Source organism: Phyllostomus discolor, chromosome 10 (assembly GCF_004126475.2).
Source record: "Phyllostomus discolor isolate MPI-MPIP mPhyDis1 chromosome 10, mPhyDis1.pri.v3, whole genome shotgun sequence".
Taxonomy (NCBI): Eukaryota; Metazoa; Chordata; class Mammalia; order Chiroptera; family Phyllostomidae; genus Phyllostomus; species Phyllostomus discolor.
The window spans coordinates 20,407,448-20,428,438 of record NC_040912.2 but is presented as its reverse complement, the minus strand read 5'-3'; the positions used below and the strand labels follow the sequence as shown (position 1 = coordinate 20,428,438).

At 36.3% G+C, this 20,991-nt stretch overlaps 1 protein-coding gene and 1 non-coding gene across 3 annotated transcripts in view; one reads left to right on the top strand and one right to left on the bottom strand.

The window, feature by feature from the left end:
• The window catches only part of AGMO (alkylglycerol monooxygenase), a 286,481-nt gene that overhangs the window by 243,838 nt on the left and 21,652 nt on the right, over positions 1-20,991 (bottom strand). The window lies entirely within an intron of this gene.
• On the top strand, positions 12,237-12,308 carry LOC114508272. Its single transcript, XR_003685517.1, has one exon. It is a non-coding gene; the product is annotated as a small nucleolar RNA SNORD67 (small nucleolar RNA).

Below are 20,991 nucleotides of genomic sequence, written 5' to 3'. Positions count from 1 at the left end.
CCATGCATAATCTAATGCAGGCAAGAAAATGAGAACATCGGTGCACCGTCTGATTCCCAGACTGGAGAAACTGCAGGGCTCCACAGACACACATATCCCATTAGGAGGTCATTGTGGTTGTTTAAGTATAAAATAGATGTTTTTCAATTTATGTGTCTTATTTTTTTCAAGTTGTTAGGACATAAATACTTTTAGGTTGTTTCAACCTAACAGTCTTATAAACAGAATGGTTAGAGAGTTCTTTTAGCCTGTGTATGCTGTGAAAAAGTAACTGAGACACAAAGAGCTTCTTAAGCCAAGAAAGTTTGGAAACTTCTGTTCTAGAATAAATATCTAAATATCTAAAATACCTTTGCAAATGAAGAACATAGGAAGTCTTAACTTTATTAAATTATTGTCTATTTTGAACAAAGTAGAGAATGTTGGATTTGTAATAAGCTTTTTTTCTTTTAACAAAAAAAATGGAGTATGTTTGCCTAGTAAAAATTAAAATAATTCAAGTGTGCTTACTTTGAGGGGTATTTCTTTCCTTTCAGTTCCCATGCTTTCTAAATGGGTTTGAATACAAATATTTCTGAACTTCTTTATGTTTTTTATCACACAAAGTTTTTTATGTCTTTAAACACTCTTTATCATCTCCTCCTTTCTGTTGTTATTATTGTTGTTTTTACTAGACCATAACCTCAGTGAAGGCAAGGACCTTTTTTCCTGGTTCCTCATTATTTCCCCAATACTAGTCAAGTGTTTGGGACTTAGTAAGCACTCAATAAATACATGTTGAATTACTAATTGAAGGAAGGAAAGAAGGAAGAGAAAAGGAAGTAAGGAAAGAAATAAAGGAGGGAGAATGCCTCCACATTTCTGCCTTGATCCTGGCCCTTTAACAGCCTTCCCTTTGGTCCTGCTTTGGGTGTGTGGTGGTGTTTTTTTGTTTGTTTGATTGATTTTGCCACCTCCTTTGCTTCCTCCTACATCTTAAATGTGGTTGGCCATTTCTGATCTCACTACTTTCCTCTCTTTCTATGGGCTATTTAGGATGGTTTATGAGGAGCTGTTATTATAAACAATGCTGCAATAAATAATTTTCCAATTATTTCCCTGGGAGAGATTCCTAAGAGTGAAACTTCTTATATAAACATCTTGATCTAGATTAAGACATTGGCAATTTCTCTAAATAAATGTTTATATCAAAGTTTTATTTTTATTTTTACATAACTTCAAGCTTACTTAAAGGTTGTGGACAGGATACAAGGAACTCAAATATAATTGTTCACCAGACTCACCACTTTTTAAAAATGTTTTGCCCCATTTGTTTATTATTCTCTTTTTCTCTTTCTTTCTCTTATTTTCTCACCGTTTCTTAGTAACTTGGAGGCCTCCTGCCCCTTTACCCCCAAATCCTTTCACATGTATTCCTTAAGGCCCAGGGTCGTCACATAATTCCAGGACAACCACCAAGATTAGGACATGGACTTACAGATATTTCTTTGTAATATATGTTTTGTATTTCCTCCTCAACACTTAGTCAAGGCTCCTAAGTGCTCTGAGTGGGTCCCAGAGCATCACATCCCTCAGGATCTGGCATGCTGTACCACACACAGCGAGGACTAAGCATATACAATATCTGCTGATAACTTTCTTAAGACAAAGAGAAAGAGGCTTTCAGGGGGCACTCTTCTACCAAGTTCTGATTTGAAAACTGGCTTATCAAAATTAAAAGACAAGGGGTTCAGGTTATTTGAACAGAGCAGTTCACCAGCTCAAGCATATGCTGAAATGAATTTAGTACCAGATCTAGTGCATTAGGTTTGATTATATTCACGCTACAATTAAAGTAATTACTTTTAAAATTAATGCACTCTAAATATGTTTAATGACTGAAATTAAAATGTGCAATTATAGTATAAATACTTGAAACTATGTTGTAGTGTGTTTATACTAATTACCGAGTGTCAGCTGAAACAGCTGCAGTGAACACGTAAGTGCCCGGTGGAGGTGAAGCTGTTCACGGCCCATCGAGCAGAGGCACTCCTGGAGTGAGTGTCATGGCGGGGGCGGCGGGGGCGGCGGGGGCAGCGGGGGCGGCGGGGGGCAGGCTACTCCCTGTGCTCCAGGGTTGCAGCAGAGAACTTGCCTTTTTCTCAACAGTATTGAAAATTATATAATTAGGAGATTAGAAAATGCCCAATGCATGAACATCTTGTTAACTATTATGAAAAAGATCTTGAGAGCTCCATTTTAAAGGAGCATTGAAATACAGCTACAACCTACCATTCTAACTGTAGTGTCCTGAAGAAATCCTAATACCGATGGGTGGTCACTTTTGCAAGTCTATGGATCAATATTTACAAATTGGATGAACAGGCAGCTGTAACTAATTATAAATAAACTCTAAGTAATGTTGCCTCGAATGTGAGATTTTATCATGCCAGGATAACCTGAAGTATGACTATTTTGTTCCTTTGCTTTAATAAATAAAACTTGGGCAAATACAACTCTCATAAGCAAAAATACAGTCCTTCACCACTGATACCTTTGCTAGCACACATGTGCCTTATAGATTCTGCCCTGTGCTTCATATTTTTAAGAGTCAATCACCTTAAATTGTAGGATTCTTAGGCTCTGATTGTTTTCCGAAAGTTCTAAAAGTACCCTGCCTTTTCCGAAACTAACTCGGGCTTGGCAGTGCCCGAGAGGATCTGGCATCCCGCGAAACACTGCCCCTTCCCCTTCATGTTTATACTCCAATGTATTTCAGAGATAATTCAGTCCATATGTTTGTGATTTGTTTACCTTTATGTCATCAGAATATTGTTTGCTTAAAATTACTTGATGCTCAAGTAGTCTTACGAAACTAGTTCATATACCATTTCTCTTTAAAATAGAAGGAGGGATTTTGTAAGCCTTACATAGGGCCTAAGGAGGAAACGTGGTTTTAACTTTAAATTCCTATGGTTCATAGTTTCCTATACCTCTATTATTTGGCAATCTTCTGTCTTAGTCTGTTTGAGCTGCTATAACAAAATATTATAGACTGAGGGGCTTAAACAATAGGCATTTAATTTATTTCTTGTAGTTCTGGAGACTAGGGGTCAAAGATCAGACTGTTGGCCATTCAGCTCTTGGTGAAGGCCTTCTTCCTGGCTTGTAGATAGCTGCCTCTCATGCGGCCTTTCCTGGGTGCTTGCACACGCAGAGAAAAGGGGGGAGCCTCTCTCTCTCTCTTTTTTTCTTCTTATAGACTCTAATCTCATGATAAGGTTCTTACCCTCGTGACCTAATATAAACCTAATTACCTCCCAAAGGCTCTGCCTCCAAATACCAACACATTAAGGATCAGAGAATAAAAACAGAAATTTTAGGAGAATACCAACATTCAATCCACCATACCTTGAAATACATTCTTATTGTGTGTTGTCAGAATGAGTGACACTGCAAATATCACCGTATCTACTCTGAAGGTGAGTGGAGAGACCTCAGCTCCCATGTGACCCGAGTACTGCCTTGACAGGGCGACAACACTGGCAGTGAGAACAGCATTTGACAAAGCAGAACCGGGCTGTGCCTGATCAGCATCCAGCCAGTTTCACCACTAAAAAAATAACTGGCTTCGCACATCAGCTTTGTAGAGCATGTTGAGAGACGACTGAAATTATTATACAACAAAATGGCAAATTACTACATTTCAGGTAGAGGTTCTCTTTAGAGCAGAGAGAAGGGATGCTGAGTATCTTTTGTAAAAGACTTGGGTTCCCTAAGATCAAAACTTCTGTTCTGTAATGAAACCCACTGTGTGATGGATGCACAGACAGATATTGTGATAAAAACAAATATAACTAGAAGTCAAGTGCAGGGTCTAGGTGGTTCACAGTGAATGAGGAGGTTCACTGGCAATTCTGTGAACTAGTTGATTGAAATTATGCATAATAAAATACTGATTTAATATATTTTTTAAAATCTTACTTCAAACTTAGTGGTAGCTCAGGATTTTAATGGAATTAACAAAGACTATTTGAGTTAAGTCAGGCCTGTGTAATACTCACTCATTCACAGTCACTTTCACTTTTTAATTAATTATCGATCATGTTCTCAGTTATCACAAAACCTCAGTAGCCTGCTGTCCCTCACAATGCCCTAAGCCATGAATGTATGTATCTACTCTCAAAACTTACATACACTGTTTTGCATTCTTGTCCAGCCCTCTGCTAGCTGTAACCTCTGAGGGGGACCCGATGGGACGCATCTAAGATGTCTTTGAATGGAAAGAGCAACAAACTCTAAGACAACCGGAGCTCTCATCTTAGTTGTCCCACAGCTAAGTTGTTCAGCACTACATTGTTTATAAAAGTCATGTTAACATTTTTAATCTATAAAACAACCCTAGCATTTCCATTTTACAGATGAGGAAAGGTGAGTCAGAGAAGTTAAATATCTGGCTCAGGATTGTATGGTGTCACTGAGCTTTGAACTCTGACCTGTCTGACTTCAAAACCTTGGACTATGACCCCTGGTTTGAATTGTCTCCCAAGGGTTGTCGCTTCTTCGTGCCTTTGTTTCTATAATAAAACTATTGTGCATGGATTTGTTTTCACCACCAAATGAAAACATCATTTAAAAACTGGGTTATACATTATAAACAGTTATCTAAATGCAGGCACAGGTATTATCCAGGAGCAAAGGACCTCTGAGCTAGCTTTGACAAATTAAATAAGGTATCACATCTCATCAAAGGAAAGCCTTGGAAGAATATCTTCTTATTTAACCATTAGACACCCATTTCATTGATAATACAGATGGTGGTAGTGCACAGGCATTGAGTCACATGAACTCTAAAACTCACCTGTGATCACAATTATCACACTCTTATTAACATGTTTCAATAATGAAGAGAAAACATAAAAGACAAGACACATGCGGAATCAAAGTGAAGCCATGAAACCATCTTTGCTGTGCAGACAGCAGCACACCCAGGACTCATGAGATGTGTGAATCCCAACATGTTTCCACTCATGGGGCAGCCGCCCTGTAACAGACCCACGCGAGAACTGCAGCTCCGTAACTCAGTGGTTTCCCCAACGGAAAGCCTATCAAAGTCAACATTAAAAACTAAAACTAAAGCTGAAGAGATTCTTAGGTTTTGGGGTCCATTTCTAGGAGATCATTATAGAGTAGGTTAGTAGGACTTGAGCAATTGAGTTTTTAGAAACCCTACTAAGAGATTTTTGATAAACAGCATATTTAAAGACGAATGACTTCATCAAACAGAATATGTTTATAATAATATTTTTTGGATATCACATCATACCTGATGAGGGAGATACTTGGTGGCAGGAAGGCTCTTCAGATTACCCTATGAAGCTATGTAGGCTGCCCACTTTAGCACCTCCTTGCCACAGTGGAACGTTAGCTTGATTCCCCTCGGTGAGTTAGAGTGATTAAAAAATTAATATGTCAAAAGCTTATGAGACTATTAGATATGCTATCTAAATGTTAATTGTATCTATTATTATAGAAAACAAATCAAGATATAAGCTGTCCAAAATGACAGTTTTTAGAAAGAAACAGTTTAGATTACTTATCACTCAAAAAACAAGCTGATGTAACTCCTTGAAAAAAGCTTTTCTTCCCCTATGGAAAAATGTGATGGTGACAATTTACTTTGTATATTAACAAAAGAGGGTAGCTAATAGGCCTGTTTAATGGTTTCAAGTGTAATTCTATAATTTTTGTATCAGAAGACCAATGAATGCCTTTTTTGAAAAACATTATTCTGTTTATTTATATTGTTTAAATCACTTGTATACAGAGAGGAAGCAAAGAATGACTTTTCCATGCTGATGTTTCTGCAGTTTGTTACAGATGAAAAATAGTTTAATTTTGTGTGCTCAGAATAAAAGAGGTTAGGAGGTTACAAATCATGTTTGCATAAGGTATTACAGCATCTCTCTAGTGATGGAAAATTAAACTTACTGATGCATTGACCAAATCAAAACAATGTGCTTATTTTTCTCTCTAGAAAATCTCCAGCCCAAATAGCAATTTGGCTTCTTATTCCTTCACTTAAAAAAATACATTTTGATTTACCACAAGTGTCTAATTTAATCAGAGGTACAAACATATAAATGGTATCTGGTTCTTGTTTCATTGTGTTTTCAGAATATAAATGAGAAACAGTGAGAAATGTACTTTCTGAAGACATCTATTGTATATTTCCCCAGAAGTGTTTATAAATTTCAAACTCTTTTGCAACAGTGTGTAAAATGTAAGAAAGTTTTGATATCGAAATATGAAAAAAGAATCTCTGACATATAAAATTCACATCATCTGCAAAGAAGTTATAAAGTTGCATGAGTCATGAGTGTTTAAAATAGAAAATATAAGGGTGTATTGTGACAAGAATTCTCCTATCCTTATGCTTAAAAATGAAAAATGCTTACAGTTCATGACTTTTATATCTTTTTGAAGATTATTAAGTGACCACTTAAGGAGTGAATAATAAAACCTTCAATGCAAAACATTTGGATCCCTCTTTTCTGGTGGTGAATTGGAGAACACTGTGTATGAGACCCATTTCACTGCGCTCGTCTACATGAGTTTGCACCAGGCTCTCCCTTCATCTGTGCTCTCTGCATGGCTTTGAACTAGCACAGCTTTGATGCCAACGCCTACCTCAGAAAGGTTTATTGGGAGGTGCATGTGCATAATATGACCAAGCACTTATTCTATCAATTGGAGATGCTCCAAATGTGTTAACTATGCCATTCAAATGACTCTGAGATACTATTTTCACCTATCAGATTGGCCAGTATTTGAAAGTTTCACAATATGCTATTCTTGGAGAGGCTATAAAAAAAATGGTGCATTCATACAAGGCTGATGTGTATACAAAATGGATCAACACTACTGAAAGGGAATTTTGCAATAGCTATAAAAAGTATATATTCATTTTCCCTTTGCAGTATCCTTTGAAAAAACTCTTAGATATACACTGCCAAAAAACAATAAAGAATACCTAGACAAGGCTATTTATCGCTGCCAAAGATTGAGATAATCCAAGTGTCTAACAAAAGTGAGCCGCCTGAGTAAGCTCTGATACATCCCACAATGTATTGTGCAAATGTAATCGAACAAGGCAGATCTCTACAAGCTTCTTCAGAATGATTACCAAGAAATATGACCAAGTGAAAAAAGCAATGTGCAAAATTATTCTTATCGTATGCGATTTTTGTGAAGAAAAAGAATACAGGAGCTGATTATATACATATGAAGACACACACACATTTAGTGTTTTCTTTTTTCCAAAAAGAAGCAATTGCATTTTGAAATAAGGATCAGTAAAATGTTTATGCAGATGGGGAGGGATAGAAGTAGGTGTGTGTGTGCATACTGGATATATGAAAGCAAGTTTTCTCTGAACACTTTTGGTCTTATAGTTTTGACTTTGGATGCAAATGTTTCATCAAAAAAACAAAAGAGAAACAACTAACTCTTGGTCACAGACAACAGTACGGTAATTGTGGTGAAGAGAGGGGGAGGAGATGGAGGAGGGTATACAGGGGATAGATAGTAATGGAAAAAAGTAAAAATTAAAAAAAAATAAAATTAAAACTTTGAAAAGCAGAATTTAGAAATAGAAAATAAGTAACAAGTGTGCTTAAAACAATTCCCTATTAATGGACTATCAAAAAAGTCTTACTCCTAGTGATTTTGAACAGAAAAGTTTGAGTGTTTATTTCTAGTGGAATATATCCAAAGGACAAAACTGGTTTCGAGATTTCCTTGTTGGGGTAATTAGATTAATTGTATACTTAGTATTGCAATTTCATTTTGCCTTTAAAACAAATTTTATCCAAACTACTCAGCAAGAATAGAATGTAAAGAGCAATCGAGAGGCAGGAAGGTGTTTCAAACCTTATAGTTCACAAATCTAAGCTCAAGTCTCAGATTTTGAATGACTGATTAATCCACTTATCCTCCCTGGGCATGCATTTTCTCATCTGCCAAATGAGGGCTTTAAATCAAATGATCTCAAAGTGTTCTAAAATCGACATTCTGTAATTAGATGACCCAAGTTTATTTTTTCTCACTTCTCCCCAATTCCCTGACCCTTTGTACCCTTTCAGACTAAAGGAGACTGACTGTATCCAGCCCTGCCCCTCCTCCATTTCTAAACATTCTTTCCCTCCCTTCCCCCAATCTCTCCCTCTCTCTCTCTCTCTCTCTCTCTCTCTCTCTCCCTCTCTCTCTCTCTCACACACACACACACACACACATACACACACACATTCTGGCCACATGCGTGAGTGCCAGAGGCAGGACACTGGGAAGCAATTTATAATCATATATACTGCTGCTGTCACCTCGCAGAGAGAGACAATTTATAATAAACAACGGACCTCTTAAAATTATCAAAGCAGTGGTCCTCAGCTCCCAGGGTCAGGTCCCCAGAGAGTCACTGATGGTTTCGAGGGTCTGGCTAACATTTGCATCCTGTGCTGCCTCCTCATAAAGTTCCCTCTCCTCTCTTCTCCTGGATTCTGTAAGGGCCACCCTAGGAAATGCCAGGGCACATTATTCCAAGGAAGAAATGATGCACTGCAGAAAGAAAGACTTCAGTTTGGCAACTTGGATGAAAAACAAGGTTTTCGTTAAGGAGATGTTAGGTAGGTAGAAACAAAAATGTGGAAAGCAAACCAGGCAAGGGTATTTAGAGAAATAGGAAAATTCTTTTCTTTCTTTTTTTTTTTTAAATTTAGTCGCAGTGAAACATGATAGGAAAAACACTGAATTCAATGCGTGATCTGCGTTCAAACCGAGACTCCACCATGCACTCGATCTCTGACTCTGTTCTAATAACCCAGGCTTGAATTTAGGGACATGACATGATCACAGCAGTAGCTGCCCTGGCACTCACTCACCTGTCCACACCAGCACCTTAGGCCTACCACCACTGGTGTTGTTTTTGAAATTGAGGGATGCGTTCAGAAAAACAGAACAAATCAGAGCCAAATTAACCCACTACTTTTAAGCCATTCATTTACGGGTGTTCTCTCAATGTATTTTTTCATTCAGTTTTTTGAGGTCAGTTGGAAGGTCTACCATTAATCTTGGATAGAGACCATCATTGAATGAGTTGCCAGTGCTAAACGTTCGGTGGGTCATTTACTCTCACAACCATCTTGATGGGGAGGGTTTATTATTCTGATTTTACACATGGAGAAAATAGAATAAAGGAAGGGAAATAAATTTTATCCTTGAACATACAACTATTAAGTGACCAAGCAGGTATTGGAAGCCAGATTTGATTATTCTCTCTAGTATTTATTGATTTCATGATTAATGTATTTTTTTAGAATATTACTAAAATATTGCAGCTAAATATCATTAAAATAGACTTAAAATTGCAATAAAAACCTTTTTGGTTTGTATAGCGTGAACCAGGGCATGCAACAAATACAAACACTGACTAGTATTCTCTGACAATATCACAAAATTTCTCTAAAATCAGTAATAGGAAGTGAATCACATTTTTTGCCCCCATTTCCCCCCCCCCAAAATCAGTAAAAACTACATTACATTCTCTTGTACAATAAGTAAAATAAGCATGCTTTTATTTTTCAGGTACATATGGAAAGTGGCTCTGTATAATTTTAAAAATCACATTTTTCTTCAATCCTCCCCAAAGCAATCCTAGCGGCATTTCCCCTCAGTTTATGTAAAAGTCCGCTAGTCCTCCTAGTAGAAATTTAGGCATCTATCTGTGTACCAGCAGAGGGAGTGAAAATCTAAGAAGAATATGTGGTTTTGTTTGAAATATAAGACCTTAAAAAAGGCAATAGTTAATTTTCTGACCCAGAACCAACTGCAAAAAACATGCTTTTAATGCATACATTCTACTGTAAACATCATATCTTTTCTTTCCATCTTCAGTTGAATGTATTGACATTTATAACTAGAAAGTTTATAAAGACAAATATGAGGAGAAAAGAATTAGTACCACTGTTTAAAAAAAAATTGATGTGTTCCTACCCCAGGCTTGTCTGATGGTTTCTACAGAGCCACGTGTTAAGAAGGAAGGCTTTAATCTGTAAAGATGAATTTCAACCTCAAAACCCCCACTGGGTTTAATGGGAGTGACACAGCTAACATGTCACAACAGACTTTGGAAAGGTACCCCTGAGTGTCCAATTATTTTAAGTGCTTTTCCTATTCAATGTCGCTCAACTGATCACAGTGGATTTATTTGGCAATAACATTCCTCTGACATGAACTTCCGGAAGAATCGCTCCATAATTCAACTCTAGTTAATGTTGCCTTAAAAATTAAGCGTTTCCGTAAGTTTTAAATAGATAACAGTACTTTCTAACAACTACATTCTTGAATACAAGTATATCATTTAGACAGGGTTCAAAAAAATTGGCAAGAAAGGTTTTTCCTTTTCTAGTTAAAATGAAAAAAAAAATGTTAAGAGAAAACATCCTGTCATAGGTCCTGGAAAAAATTCCCAACCTGTAACTGGAGATGTAATCATGTTTTAAATACTGCCTCAATAAATGCAAAATGCTCAGTTTAATATTTATCTCTATAAAAAGATTATTGAGTTCTTAGTATGATTAGTAATCACTCCTCATTCTTCTCTGAAGTGTTTTTCTAGGATTATTATGTGTTCCAGGTCCTCAATTTTATAATGTCAATTTTAATTTCATGATTATTATACATGGCACTAATCCAGTTCCCCGAGTATGATCTCCAGTGGGCATAGCCCTTTACCTCTGGGTTTATGCATGCTTCAAACCAAACCCCCTACTGCTACACTGCTACATTTTTTCATGCAATAATGAAGATACCAGTGAATGAAAACCTTTCATTATACTCAAAATAAGAGAGTGTGTGTCTATTTAAAATAACAGGAAAGACTGTTTACTTTTCTTTTTGTTCTTCTCAAGGTCACCAGGATTTATGAGCCGTATAGATGATGGACCATACAATCAAGTGAGAGTGAGACACAGACCTGGTATTCATATAAGATAAAATAAAGCTAGCATGTGCCTGTCTGCTTGAAATCAGTCAATAATTTAGCAGAATTTATAGGTACCTGTGCTTACTCAAGACTGCGACTACAATTATTCTCTGCAACTTCACCTGGGCAGGAAGATGCTATTTCTATATCATTCAAATGAACACAAGGACTATGTCACTCTTCTTTCCAATTGCTCTGTCTGTGTTACTAAAATAAATAAAAACAGGCATCAGGCATCTGACTGTGCTATAGAGCAGCAAGAGGCCTTGAATTTCTGTTCCTGGGGACAAGGCCGAGTTCATGAGAACATAACACATATAACCACCCCTGTAAAAATTAACTGATGTCAAATCCCCATGCAGTTGTAACTTTAAAATGTTTGGGATAATTTCCATCTCTTCATGATTTTCGGAAATATTTTCCTTGCTTAAATTATGAATAACAGAGAGAGTCTAAGAAGTCCAAGTAGACTCTTTATTTCTGTTTTCAAAGAAGAAAAGTAAAACAAAAATGACTATCAGATGAGCGGTCTGATGACTTTTTAAAGCTTAATAGCTTCAGCATGATACAAAATTCAGTATTTCAAAATGAAGTGTCCACCTACATACTTGGCAAGTTGCCAATGTCTAGACTACCACAATGGCAAATTTACAAAAGGATGGGAAAAGTGAAATTTTAATCTTATAAAGATCAAAAATACCTAGAAGGAATCTTTATTTTAATTTGAACTGTGATTTATCTCACTTTTATTAAATTCAAAAGTAAAATCATATTAACTAAATATACTTAATGACTTGAATTTACCTCAAAACTTCTAAGGAGGAATTGAGTGAAGTTTTAGTAGTTGAGCATTGATGTGTCAAGAACTGCATATAAGTCACGTAAATGAAGGTGATTGCTACTACTTTCCTTTTATAGTTGAAGAAACTGAGGCATAAAGAGGTTAAGAAACTTGCCCAAAAGGCACCGATTCTAGGTGATAGACAGAGCTGGGATTCGAAGGCCAGGGGTCAGATTCCAGAGTCTGTGCTGGCAGCCCACACTATACCAGCTGTCCGTGACAAAGTGTCTGCGACACCCCCATCCTCCGTGGCCATTGTTTGTATTCCAGTCATCTGCGTGACTGCCGGAGCGCTCACAGACAACCGCAGACACGGCTGTGGGTGTGCTTCTGTCTGTCACTGTTCTGAACCTCGGTGTGCTATTCGCTCCCCTGTCTTTGTGGAACAGAAACAAAAGTGAACACCCTGGTGACAAAATCAAGTGCACAAGGGCCATCTGACTCAAAAAAAAAAAAAAAGTGAAGGCAAGTGCCTTAAATATTAGGCCTTGATATTGCATCTGAAATAGCCTCCATCTGCATGTTATAAAATATTATAATAGACATATAATATAATAGACAGGTTATATTAACATTTCATAAAAACAACAAAGGAGAGAGCTCTCATGCTGTGAAGTTAAGGGAGCTGTCATAGCCCACCCTCCCCCTAAAGTTAAGAAAAACAAATTTCCCACGGAATGAGTAAAGGGGTCATGGGCTCATATCACAGAGATTTGACCGGGACAGTTAAAAAGGAACGGATATCAAATTTCTGTCAGATTGATTAAAACAATGCTTTTTTAAAAAGAAGCAAAAAAAGAAAAGCAATAACACATTTCAGATACTCAAGGAAAGAAAACGTGAGCCAAGGATTTTATATGTAGCTAAACTGACTTCCAAGAATCAAAGCCAAGGACAAACTGTTATCAACATGCAAAAAAGTCAGATATATTGTTCCCAGTGGAATATACTAAAGAACAACCTCAGAAAACCATAATGATTGGAGAGACAATGGTGACAGGACTGGCTGCCTGAATACCAGTGCTAACCTCACAGAAAAACGAAAAAACACAACACAAAACAGTATGCTCCTCCTGACAATAGACTACAGTACCATTTATAAAGTGATCTTGTTCCTCAAGTCAAACTTGAACCTTATCTAGACTGTAGGTCCTTCCAATAATTCATAGAAAGTACAGAGGATGTCAGCACGTGTTAGGCTATACCACAGGGCTGCAATCAGCAGAACCCAGAAAGGGTGTGTGTGTGCGTGTGTGTATGTGTGTGTGTTAAGGAGAAGCATGATTCCTTCAACAAATTGCAAGGAAAAAGAAAAGAAGATTGAACTGGCACTTAAGGTTAAAAGAGAGTTAACGAATAAAGCAACAATAGCAATGTAAGGACTTCATTGCATCCATATTAAAAAACTAAGCTGCAAAAATGTTATGACATTTATGAGACAATGAGGACTTGAAACATTAAATGGAGAGCCCATGATATAGAGCAATTCTTTTTAATCAGTGTTTTATATGTGACATTGGCTAGGTAAATATATAAAAGAAGGGGGAAAGACTTATTCTTTAGATAGGATACTAAATTGTTAACAGATCAAATGAATACACTGATACAAAATCTGAGTCTTGCTTCACACAAATTTTGTGGGTGTGGATGTGGGTGTGAAAAGGGTATGGTCAGTCACAGGGTGATGTCTGTTAGGGTATATGATGGGTCCTAGGTGCCTACTTTTGTCTTTGTTAAAAGCTCACCATAATAGAAATTAAAATGGAAATGAAATAAAGACATTTTCTGATGAAGAAAAGTTAGTGGAATTCATTACCTACAGATATGTGATAAAAGTAGCACAAAAGAGGGTTTTCGAGAAGTAAAGTTATCCAGGATGAACACACAATAATGCAGGAAGGAAAGAAGGTCCCCGGAAAAAGCAAGTAAGTAGATAAATCTGAATGAATACTATTTAAGATAATAATTGTCTTGTGGGGTTGGACAGAGTTAAAATGCCTGACAAAAAAATTGAACAAGAGCTAGGAAAAGAATTAATGGAAGTAGTCTCTGATCCTGGCATTATGGGGAAGTAGTAAAAGTGCCCATTTATATATGCAACTGATGAATGAAAGATGTAAGTCACCATCTGTAGAGCAACCTCTTTTCTTTGGAAGATTAGAGACAACAATGATTGACATATTTGTATTTAGAAACAGTGACACTATTGAAATGCATTCCTTTGGGGCAACTGCCCCTTGCAGTAAACAGCCCTTTTTGTCTTGCTAACACATTCCATTAGAAATGGATGATAAACATACACAGGGAACTAAAAATGGTTGAAGAGATAAAGACTGTGGTAACAAGATTGAACTCAACGCTGTCCACACCGGAAGAGATACAACTGCCAAGGAAAGGCCACCAAGAATGACCACACTAGAACGAATGAAGGGAGCCTGCGCCCATCCCAACCAAGACCGGATTCCTTTCCTTTCGTCCCTCACCAGGCTAGGCTTAGTATGGAAACGTTTGTTTAAAATTGGAAGTGTTGGGGGCATATATCCATTTCTTTGTCTCATGAAAACAGTAATATACAGAAATTTAACATACAAGTATGGCTCAATACATTCTATTCAGGTCAATGAAATTAGATCTAGAAGAAACCATAGGTAATTTAGATTCTTCAGGAACCTGGATGAATAATGAAAAGATGTGAATGTTTAAAAATTGGCATAACAACCCTGCTTATGTGGGGGTTTTAGAATCCCTGCGTGTAACCACCGCTTATAATTGCACAGACCTTACTAGTCTCATAGAAATTACTTCATTGGATCCTCATTAAAGCCTACTAAGGTACAGGGAAACAGTGTTATTATTTCTTACTTTTAGATACCAAAAAGGAGGCTTTGAAAGAATGAGTAATTTACTTAAGGGCAAATAGATACCACCGATTAAGATAAGGAAGTGAACCTACAAATATTTAAATAAGCTAAATTGAATTAATTTTGTTTCAGCATCCTTCATCCAAATGCCTCACACTCAGAATGACATAATATTTCATGCTCTTTGGATTTACCAATCCCTTATGTTGTCTTCTGAAATGAAAATAGCAAATAACATGGATGTTTCTCATTACCAATCACTTATGATGTTTGATTTTTTTTTAAGTGAGAAATATGTAAACTAGAGGTCTGCCCACACATTTAATGAGATTGACTTTACAGGTCAATGTCCTCAGATAACATTTTCTAAGGTTTTTTCTATGTCAATAATTTTAATTTATTTAGAAATTTTTAAGTATGTTAGGAGGACTGGCAGAGACTAGGAAGTCTTAGAGAATTAGTACTCTTCAACATACAGGAAACTTTATTATATTCTCGTTTTTTTATCCTTTCTTTCAAAGTTTCCACCCTTTCCCCCCTTGGCTACATTCTGTCTCACTTCTCTTAATCCACTATTGAGTAACTTTCTCTCTTGCTTTATACAATCTGCTATAAAGTCCAGCTACTCAATTTTTATATTTTTATTCCTAGAAATTCCATTTCTTTTGCAAATTTTCAATGTCACTTAAAATTCTTTCCCTGATATGTCAATTTATTTGCAAGATCTTTTATTTCTCTGAATATATTAAGAATAGCTGTTAAAATCTGTGTTAATACTCTTGGTATCTGACATCTTTGCAAGTGAGATTAATTTGCCCATTGTTTTTGCTCATTTTCTAAATAAAATTGCTTGTTTCCTTGTGTATCTGATTTTCTGCGATATATGATGGTCATTGCTGTTGAAAAACATAGTTGAGGCACAGATAACGATCATTATTTTTCCAGTAATATTTGCATTAGTTTTTGTCAGATACCTGGAACATGGCTTTAACATACATACATTCATGGCTTGAAATGTCTTGGATAAACCTGTACATTTTGGCTGTAATTATCTGTGTGGGCTGATGTTTCATTTAAAAACAATTAGGGACCCATTTTGTTTTTTATCTCTTTTTAATTTTTCTATTTACCCAGCAGCAGACACTTTCCCCTACATTCTAGTGGGAGTGTTGGTGAAGGGGTGAGTTTGTCTGTTTGCCCCTTCACTTTTGAGGGCTCAGACTAACTGATAGGCTCCCCATCTTTGGCAGACCCTAGGCTCTTACCTCTACACCCCCGCCCCCAGTCTCTGAGCACAGCCCAACGCATCACTCACTCCACAGCTGTCTCTGCAGGACTGCCAGGAGCCACATATTGAAAGCTGATTGGAGTATTACTTTAATTTTCCATCTCCTTACTGTCTTCAAGATTTAGCCTGGTGATTCCTCATTATTTTGGCATCTCTCTGAAGCTAGTAAGACAGTTTTTATATTTCATTCAGCAGTTTTAGTTTTCCTTAGAGAGGAAGTTAGTCCAGTAACCTCGCCTATTACTCCTAACGCAGGAATCTCTGCAGAATTTGACATAACTGATCACAACCTTCTTGAAACACTTTCTTCATTCTCTTTAGGGACCCTGCACCACACCCTCCTGTGGTTTTTCCTTCTGCCTTCCACATCTAATTTGCTGCTTCTTCCTGATACACCCAAACACAAATAATTAAAACTGCACAGGGCTCAGATTTTACAGTGTCTTCTCTCTCTAGACTCATTCCTTCGGGTCTCAATTGCTCCTACAGCTTTAAATAATGTCAATATGCTAAGGATGTGCTCATTTATATCTCCAGCCTGGACCTTTTCTCAGAACGTGTCTTATAGCCAACTTCCTCCTTGACATTTTTACTTGAAGCTCTAATAAGTATCTCAACATCGATGTTAGAAAATGGGACTCATGAACGCCTGGCTCCCTAAACCTGCTTACACTGCTTCTCTTCACTTCACATTCAGAAGTAAAATTCTATTTAATTTTTTTCATTATAATGAAAACACCATTTTTTAAATCATTTTTAAAGTAAATGTGTAATATTTGATTTAAATCTCAAGTTAACCAATTCAAGACTAAAAGATATAAGGAAAGATACCATGTTAAATTTTAAAGAAGGATAAAATACAGATGTGAAGTAGTATCATCAATATTGCTCATTTAGATCGTGCATTCAGAAAGGATTTAAAAACATATAAAATATACCAATTAGTACTCAGCATTAGGTTTTCAAAGATGCATAGGTGATATCACTGCTTCTGATCTCCTCACATTCCTGTAAAGTGAGGGCATATAAATTTCATCCTGGAAGTAGTTTAGAGCATTTTGTCAAGAAAGACTATGGGATCAGTGAGACAAATCACCTTAATAATGTCTCTCTTTTTCTTTAATCCTCGCCTGAGGACAAGCTTATTGATTTTAGAGAAAGCAGGAGGGAGGGAGGAACAGAGAGGGAGAGAAACATGAATGTGAGAGAGGAACACTGGCTGGCTGCCTCTCCCACACACCCCGACTGGGGACTGAACACATAGCCCAGGTGTGTGCCCTGACCAGGGATTGAACCCCTTAACCTTTCAGTTTATGGAACAGCGCTCCCACCAACTGAGCCACACGGGCCAGGGCAGCACTTTCCCTTATAGCCTACCATTCTGGAATGCCCAAACAGTCACCACATCCTTGCTATATATATGAACAATAATAACTAAAGCAACTCTCATGGATATGGGATTTCATATGTATGAGAAATTAAACATATAATTATTTAATTCAACTTCACAACACTTTGAAAAGTATTCAATAATACAATTTTACTGATAAACAAATGGAGAGTCAGAAAAACACAATTATAATAGGGTCACAATAGTTAATAAATGGCAGGGTGAGAATTTGAAATCAGGAGTATGTCTTTAAAACCTCTCTTTTTATCCTCTATATAAAAGTCTTTCTGAAAATCAAGGGCATCTAAAAACTAGGAAAGGGAGTAACTGAATGTCTTAGAAGAGTATACGAGTATGTAAAAATGCTCTTATATCTTGATAAAAATTTGTCATATGCATAGCTACTTGGTGTCAGTGAGAGAAGAAAAGAAACAGTTCTAGTGGTATATTTTGCAAGAATAACTAAATTAACCCTTCTATCAAATGTCTCTCCCTAATGGCCTTTTAGAGGTATTGGCTGAAATACAGATATGTTTTCAGAGAAGGGTCAACTTTTACCAGCTTGCTCACTCACCCTTCCCACCCCACTCCCGTCTCTGAACTGAAGTACAAATAAGGGAAGGAGGGAAGCAACACCTATGTTAGGATGGGGAGGCTGTTCTGGCGGAGGGGAGGCCCTGCTGACCTCTGCGATGCCTGAACACTTTGTCCAGCTTTGGAGGCTTCTGCCTGCTGTTTCCCCACTCACAGCTTCCTTCCACTGCTTCTCTACAGCAGGAGAAATGTAAGCCCTAGAGAAGTAGCTCCTCCCTTGGGTGCATTTACAGAAGATGAAAAAAGGAAGTGCTGTGATTTTTAAAGTTTCTCTTCCAGTATGAGGAATTACTTTCTGTCTGCTTATGCTCCTGAGACTACTGCAAGGTTTCACCCTGGCCCAACTCTTAGGAATTTCTACTGACAAGTTTCTCTTTATTAAAGTTTGACTACTTCATTCATTTTGAATTAACTTCTTATTATCTGAGCAAGTTATCATACTTTTAGTTTGGACATCACTATTCTCTCTAGAACTACATAAGTTTTAGAGAAACACAGAATCCAAATAGCTTCTTTCTTCTCCTTAGTTCAGTTGTATGCTGGAATTCAGCCAAAGACATGTCAACTTCAAATCCCAGAGCCCTTTAAAATTCTCAAAATAGGATGTGTTTTGTTGTCATTCCCATGGATGTATATTTTAGCTTCTAAGAAGCACGCAAGACATGGTAACCATGTAGAACATAAAAGATATTTTGTTGTATGTGAATGAATATTTGAATGAGAGCAATATCTATCCTAACTGAAACATTCTGATATAGTACTAGTATGGCTTTCTTGTGTAAAAAGGACACCAATTTTTTGCTTTATGTTTAAACATATTATTCATATTAATTAATAAGAGAATTAAGAAATATACTGCAAAAGGATAACATTGTTCTTTAGGCTTTAGAGGCAATTTCAGGAGTCATTTTGCTTTTTTTATTGTATTCTGGTTGTAACTCAGAATATTTGTAAGGTATTTATGAGGATGATAAGTACTGTTGAAGTAATAGCAAAGAATCCCAGGTACAGATAAGGAAGATAAAAACAAAAACAGTCTATTTCCATTTTATAGTAAAAACAAATTAATCAAAAATGTTCAAGCACATATTAAGGATGATAAAGCAAGTATTATCATATTCCAAGTCACCGTTTGATTTAATTCAACTTGTGATCTCTCTTGAACTGGTTGTACATATATAAGGATTTTTAAAGCATTGCTAAATAGTTTAGAGATGGAAAAGTATGTTTTACTTTGAAAATCTTTAAAAGTCAGACTGTAGTTAATAATTATGTGTTTACTATTTACAACTTCCTCTTTAAAGATACAGGTATTGCTTTCCTTGCCTTTTGGAGCGTAACCCTATACATCTGTTGCACTCACATCTGGACACTTAGCCCAGCTCATCAGTTCCTTCTGTATGCCCCCAAACCGTCAGTTATTTCAGCTGAGATTCGGCCCTGGGGAGAACTGAAAAAGTTACATCCTTCTTTTGTCCAGGTTTTATAAACTCTTCTTTACCTTTTTCCCCAGGATATCAGTAAGAATAAAAATAAGCAGTCCGAATTCAATCTGGCTCTGGAGAAAGGAGCCCAGGAGGACAAGAGGTATGTGCTTCGTTAACATTCGCTTCTATGGAATAAAGAACAAAGCCTTCGTATGAAAGAACAGACATTGTCCACACAGTTATAAAACAAGCATCATTTTTTTTGGCAAAGTAGATGCAACTTGAATATAGGAAGGAGGGAGCTTGAACACCAATGAGGACTATCTGTACTTTCAAAAGATAAAGATATCACACTCCATAATGATAAAATGTTTAACTCCTCAAGGAAAAATTATGATTTTGAATGTGTTTATAGCATCGATTCACAATAATTAAAAATCAAACTTTATAGAATCACAAGAGTTTAAAATTTTATAATCATAGCACAAGAGTTTAACACTATCTAATTAATAACATAAAGAAACAATAAAATAGGACATGAGAATTATTGACTAATACATTTAACCTAATAGTATGTATGTGTATTTATATGTGTTATATTTAACTATAAAAAGTTATACACATATGCACCTGATTGTTGCATATTTAACTGTATTTATAAATGTTCTATATATGTTGTGTGTCTATGTGCATGTGTGTGCCTGTGTGCATGTATAAGTGAGTGTACTTGTACATTTATTGAAACATAGAAGAAATAAAGAGAAGTTACAAAAATGGTTAACTATATGGTGTGGCTGCAATAAAGCAGAAGAAAGAGGGACAGGAGGAACACTTACTCTGTGGAAACATTTTTATGCTTTAGAATTATTTCATGTACATCACTATGAAAATAAAACTAAAATGAATGACATGAAACAAATTAATTTAAATACGTATCGAATACCATAGCTACACAGATAAAAGAATTATTTCAAGTAATTTTTGAAACAATTTTCTGATTACATGCAGAGTGGAATGTGCTTTCAAGAAAAAAACTAAACTAAAAAGACAATCTGAAACTTTTATCAGCAAATTTTTTTTGTTCAGTATTTATTTTATTTTATTATTTATTTTTTAAAATTCTTACCTGAGGATATGCTAATTGATTTTTTTTTTTGAGAGAGAGAGAGGAAGGGAGGGAGACAGAGAATGAGAGAAACATGGATGCAAGAGAAAGGCATCAATTGGTTGCCTCTCTTATGTGCCCTGACCAGGGACCTGGCCTAAACCCAGGCATGTGCCCTGACTGGGAATTGAGTCTGCAACCTTTTGGTTTATGGGATCACACTCCAAGCAACCAAACCACACCAGCCAGGGTTTTTTGTTCAATATTTTGACTATAAAATTCATTGTGTACTATAAGACATAGCAACTAATTAAATGCATAAATATTATTTATTACAAGCCAAGATTTTCAGTGTAAGATTATAGAAATACAGATATGAATAGTTAAGAGCAAAATGCTAAAAATACTAAATATAAATTTGAGATACCAATATGAAATTATAGATGCACATACATATAGCTTAGG